At 39.2% G+C, this 6,000-nt stretch overlaps 1 long non-coding RNA gene across 2 annotated transcripts in view; it reads right to left on the bottom strand.

Annotated features, from left to right (window-relative positions):
• Nucleotides 1–540: 540 nt before the first annotated feature.
• Nucleotides 541–6,000, bottom strand: part of LOC118174029 — a 53,961-nt gene continuing 48,501 nt past the window's right edge. Inside the window, exons 3-6 of one of the 2 annotated variants that reach the window (XR_004754509.1) lie at nucleotides 4,158–4,261; nucleotides 3,147–3,252; nucleotides 1,436–1,671; nucleotides 541–858 (exon numbers count right to left, since the gene is read on the bottom strand). This is a non-coding gene — a long non-coding RNA (uncharacterized LOC118174029). Of the gene's footprint in view, nucleotides 1,672–3,146; nucleotides 3,253–4,157; nucleotides 4,262–6,000 lie in introns of both variants that reach the window. The other variant, XR_004754508.1, reaches the window with a different exon arrangement.

The following is a 6,000-nucleotide window of genomic DNA, read 5'->3' as shown; positions in this document are numbered from 1 at the left end:
TTTAAACATCTGAGAACTTTAGCATTACTGAAACACCTGTGCAGATGTCAAATGTTATTTATGCCTAATTTAAAACTTGATTTTTAATGCACAATGGGCAGTGTGTAATTCCACTATAAAAAGTAATGAAACCAATACTTTTTCAGACATCAATATTGTTTAGCAAGAAATCTCACTTGGCCAGCTGAAGAACAGATTAAATTAGTTGCAAAAATAGCTAAGAATTGGAGAGGACAATTCTCCTTGCTAGGTTTATATAAGAGTGTCACCCCAAAAATATTACCTTCGTCTCACAGCACAAAATGCAAATAACATTCCCAGAGACACACAAAATATCTGGCTTCTCTTAACTATATTTTACCAACCTTGACACTTCTCCAATTATTTGAATTTCAGTAGTCTCTCCTCTACATTTCCAGGATCCATCACGGACTGGAAATAAAATATCTGAGAGCAGAGGAGAAAAGAGGGGAAAGAAAGAAAGAAAAAAATCATCTTTAAGGAAATCGAAGAAGACCTGGAAAGTCCTAGAGCTTTGGATGACTCATATAAGGGACAAATGAACCCCGCCTATTGCCAGAATCCATTTTCAGAGAAACTAGTGCAATTATAAAAATGTCTCAATTTTTACTAATTGATTCAATCCAGGTTTCTGTTGTTGGAACTGAAATTGGATTATAAGTGCTGTTTTGAACCTAGGAACAGCTGAAACCAAGTGTTTCCTTCTGTCACTGTCTTCAGGGTAACTTCCATCTGAAAATTACACCATTTGTAAATTACACCATTTACACTGGTGTAAATCCAGAGTGACTTGAAAAGGCTGGTGAAGCAAATTTCACTCAGCTGTACCTCAAACCTCTGTAAAGATATAAAGAGAAATAAATGTTGAAATTACCAAATGGGACCACTGGCCACCCATTGCCCCACTACTGCCCAAACCTGATGTACAAACAGAAAGGGACTGGAACAGGAGGCAAATCCTCTACATCTTACATCTTTACCAAAATTCTGACAGAAAGAGCAGAACAAGGTTGTCTTTCAGCTTCACCAAATAAATTCTTCCATCAACTGCATGATGAGGCTGAGCTCCTTTGGATGGCTGTCTTACTTCGTGGTTAAATAGGACTGAATGTTTGGCATGCAACAGGCCTTCTAAGAGGATTTTCTGCTGAGATATTTCATCAACTGTGTCATTAGTCATTGCAGAGTGAATGTGATGGAGCTTGCTTGCTGAGCAGCAAAGATCAGAATGCATAAAGGAGCCAGTTACAGAAAATGTAAATGCCAGTAAACAAAAATACCTCCTGACTGATTCATCGTGAACTAAAAGTAAAGCTGAGAGATGAGAGGATATAGGTGGATGAAAGTCATCGAGGAGAGAGCTTTGCCACACCTGCACACAGCACAGTTGAAGAAAAAGTGAATTTATATTGACAGTGTGCTGCTAGGCTCCTGGGACAGCTGGTTTGGCATCAGGCTTTCTGTGCATGTCCCTGACTTATGATGGTCCCAACAAAGTTTGCTCTGCTGATGAGATCCCTTCTAGTGCCAGCCTGCACAGAACTGCCAGGAATTGGGCATTTCACAGCAGGTCAAAAGAGCTGGTGTTCTCCTTGTGGCTGAATCTTCAGCAGATTTTGTCAAGAATCTCTCTTAGAAGTTGTTGAAAACCTGAGTGCCGACAAATATATAAAATCACTAGAGGTCATGCGATCTTATTCCCTGTAACTTCAGCCTGCCCCACAAATCAGCTGAGCCTGGGTAAAACAAGGTCTGAGATAGACTGCCATTAATGTGAAACATTATTGTAACTGCATCTGAAGGTCTAAAACTATCACAGAACCTCTCATTTTTTGACAGCATCTCCATTCAGAAGGAAGACATTCAAAACATTTTGAGCCACTTTTCCTCATTCCTACCAATGCAAGATCATTTAATGAAGCACACTCTCAGGGGCACCAATTCAGAAGACCAGAGTTTCTGTATGTAAGCCAGTCCTATCACTTCTCAGATGAATTTATTTCAGTCTAAGTCTAGTCCCAGTACCAAAAACTCAACAGGTCTTGGGGGAAAACAAGCTGAGTTATGTTTTAGCTTGACAAAACTGTGCCTGCTACCTATAAGATGCACAAACCTGCTACACTCAGGACTTAAAATGTCTTCCAAAAATACCATCTCCTGACTATTCTTCCCCAGAAATAGCTGTAGTGTGGGTTAAGGTTGGATGGCAGTTTTGTGCATTGTTTCTGAGTCCCATAGAGTGATTTTAGAGTCTTTAAATATGATTATAAACCAAAATTGTTTTCTCATTTCCATAGTTACAAAATCAACTGACAGTCCTCTCTTTCTTAAGAGTTTGAAGATCCTGCCTGTTTGCCTCTAGGGCTCAAACAGAATCTGTGATCTTAAACAACAGCAGTGTAAAGTAGCCTTAAATAAGGTGGGAATGTAATTATGGTGCCAAATCCATGGCCTCAGCCGTGTGTGGACCAGGCTGTCAAAAGAAGCTCTTCACCATTAAAGCAAGAAAAACAAGAGCAAAGGCTGCTCTAGGCTTATTGTGGACTCTGTCTACAAGTCTCAACTGAGTTTGAGAATAAACTCAATAGCTGAAAGAGCAGAGAAAGCAAAGAACATCTCTTTAGTTCTTAAGCTGTTTGGGGCTAGTATTTGTCTCTCGTTTTTATTGTGCTTGAAAGGCAGCAGAGCCCTGCTGGTCTTTTCAGCCTTCAGTCCCCAGAGCTGTACAGTTTTCTTGTTTAAATAATGGCTGCCCAGCAGCCTGCTAATTTCTAGAACTTTCCTTTTGCCCCTGGGCTCCACCCTGGAAGTATCTTTTCTTATTTCTCATAATTAAGAGCATGGAGCCACAATGTTAAGAGGTTAGGCTTTACTAATTGTCTCTTCTGCCTGAGGATGAGGATTTTTGTCTTCTTGCTTGAGGATTTTTGTCTTCTTAATTTATGTATTTATTTATTTATTTATTTATTTATAATTTTAAATTAAAGGGAATAAAACAGGAAACAATCTGCAATTAATGTATGAATATCAGCTCTGGAGTTCAATGCATAATCTAATTACTTATTACACTGCCAATGCAATACACATGTATGTTAAGGGGGTAAAATGTAGAAAACCATGCTCACATTTGCTAGGTATCAAGCCTCAAGCATCTGTTTCTGTTGAAAGATATTACCAACTCCCAGCTGCCTCTGAGATGTGGTTATTGAGGGAGAGAAGAATTTTCCCAGGCTGGAAAAGACCATGAAGTGTGCTCAGATATGAGCCCAACAAATTACACCTGACATTTATGAGGCAGGTAGTGATATCAGCCCCCTCCTGCTAAATCAGCCAGAGGCTTTGCCATGAGGACAAACTCAAGCAAGCAGTGTTCTGGGCTCAAGTGTTGCATTTGTCTTGTACACAATGCCCTGGGCTTGCCTCATGGGAGGGAAAAGGAGGAAAGATTGAAGAGCAGCAAAGAAATAAGGGTTCTGGTTGCATCCCTCTGAGTGAATTACTTTTCTGTATTCTTTGGGCTCTTTACTTTAAAATATTCCCAACACTTTAAAAAACTGTACTTTGAGCACCATGGTTGCTGTGCTATCTGGCTGGGAACGGAGGGAATGAGGCTGCCAAATGCCTGGCTGTGTTATTCGATCAGCAATTGATTCCTTTGAGATTTTTTTTCTTTTCAATCCAAATAAGAATCACTTTTTTTTTCCTACTGAAATAAAATCATGAACATTCAGTCTTCCTGAGTAACTGCATTGGTTAACTTGTGGTCAGAACTAGTTTTCAGCAACAATGCTTCAGCTGTTACCCAGTGGGTGGACATAGAGTGAAAAATTAATGCAAGCTGGAGAGAAACTTTCAGTTGCAAGCTGATGGTTTAATAATAACCTCTGCAGAAAACAAAACAAAACTATGGAATAACTTGTTTTAACATGGAGGAGGGGAGATCTGCTGAGACCAGGATGTGACATCTGCCACACATTTTGTTTTAAAGACAACCGATGCCCCATAGAGAATTTTAAGAACAACATATGATATTTGAAACAAACAAACAAAAACGTACCAACAACAACAAACACCTTCTGATTCTCCCAATCTCTTTTAATCTTTATCTTCTGGAAAAAATAGACATCAAAACTCACAATGTCAATAAAATTCACCACATATCATGAAGAAACTTATGGCAACATCACAAAAGGAGACATCAGTGGAATCCTCTGTATGTAACACATTCATCAACATCATTCTGTTGATGGGAAAAAAGCCCTAATACACTGTTCGATATTGCTGATGTCTTCAAAAATGCAAAAAGCAGGTGGGAGTGTCACCTGGCCAGACTGAACACATTTTAAATACTTCAATTTCCTCTGTTATTAAGAAAACTATTACTTATGCAGTTAATGATTACATGTCATTAATAATAAGTACAGTGAAGCTACAGTACTAGGAAAGTGTTGATTTCCCACAGCAAGATCCTTTTCATTATGAGTTTGACATACTCTGTGCCTGTTCAGCAAGCATGGTATTTGCTAGCAGCAGTTATGCATTTGGGGTGCAGAGGAGAAGGGACTATTCAGTGCTGGAGCCTTCTGCCATAATGTTGGTGGGTGGCAACCTGGTATACGCCCACATTCACTCACATGAAAGCAGAACTGCTTTGGATGGTTATCGCAATTATATATCAGAAGATTCTGGGCATGGTTCTGGAACACTTCTCCAAACACAGAGAGCTTTTTGGAAACGCTGAGACCTCAAAATTCCTTTTAGTGGCAATTACAGGAATGTTGTTTTTCTTAGTTCTTGTTTCGGACATATGTCTCAGGCAGTTTTAGAGCTGTACTTCCAAGGTTGGGTGCTGAGTATGCAGTTGCCGGAGTGACTGGGTAGAGTGCAGCCGGGCATCTAGAAAGCATCTGTGCACAAGCACCTAGAGACCCACTTGCACTTGTACAAGGCATCAGACAGCCATGGATGCCTGCTCTAAGACCCCAGATGTAACAGAAATAAATCTTAAATGTGTGGAAATAAACCTCCAGATGTTTATGATTCAATTCTAATTTCACTCAAACAACAGCAAAAGCTGTTGAAAAACAGACTCTGAAAGGAGGCAATTTAGATACCCTCCCCCCAAATAAACAAAAAACTCGTGCAACTTGATCTTTATTACTATATTAAACAAAAATAAATACTGTGTCTATAGGCTAACACTTCTGTCTTGCTCTTCCCCTTTTAGGTCAGTGGGGTCATTCTGTCTTACATTTATAATTAATGCACTTGGATTAAATAATTAGCCAATAACTTATTTTTTAAGTTATTGGTCACTTCCTGCATTTAAGGCAACAGTTTGTTGAAAGGGAAATATTTCAGACATTAAATTAAGCCTTTACTGAGATTTTAACAGTAAGCTGTGACCCAGCTTCATTGTAGACTGTCTATCTCTAACTTTAATTCTTATTTGATTTCTAGAAGCACCTTTCTTGTGCAACCTATGTCAAGAAGGCAAATACAAGAGGACTTTAAAACCATTAGCAATCTGCCACATCTTTTGGAAAAATGGAAAGTGCTGCTTACAGAAAGAATGTGTACTAACGATCCAATTCACACTTGCAATTTGAAGCCTCAGACAACCAATAAAGACAACTTTGCCATCAGCAATTTGTAAAGGCAAATTGCTGAATGCAAGCTGTAAAAGGGTGAATTCAGCTATATTTTGGCTGGGTTATATATAGCAGGATGCCTTCCAGTGCATTATCATCTGACGCTGGGTCAAGCGTGTGCTTTTAAAATGCAGATCACATGCACACTATGCAGGTGCACTTTACACACTTGAAGTGCAGACACAGCTTTCAACTTGGTTTGCATTGGTATTAGTTTACTAATGATGTTATCAAAATATCCTACCACCCAGACACTCTGAAATGTCTCTAAAGTGTCTGATCCGGCTTCTGGTAGATGGCTCTGTCAAAGCGAACAAATGGTTTATCA

This window comes from Oxyura jamaicensis, chromosome 13, assembly GCF_011077185.1.
Source record: "Oxyura jamaicensis isolate SHBP4307 breed ruddy duck chromosome 13, BPBGC_Ojam_1.0, whole genome shotgun sequence".
Lineage (NCBI taxonomy): Eukaryota > Metazoa > Chordata > Aves > Anseriformes > Anatidae > Oxyura > Oxyura jamaicensis.
The sequence above is the reverse complement of the archived record's forward strand: the minus strand, read 5'-3'. Positions and strand labels throughout refer to the sequence as shown.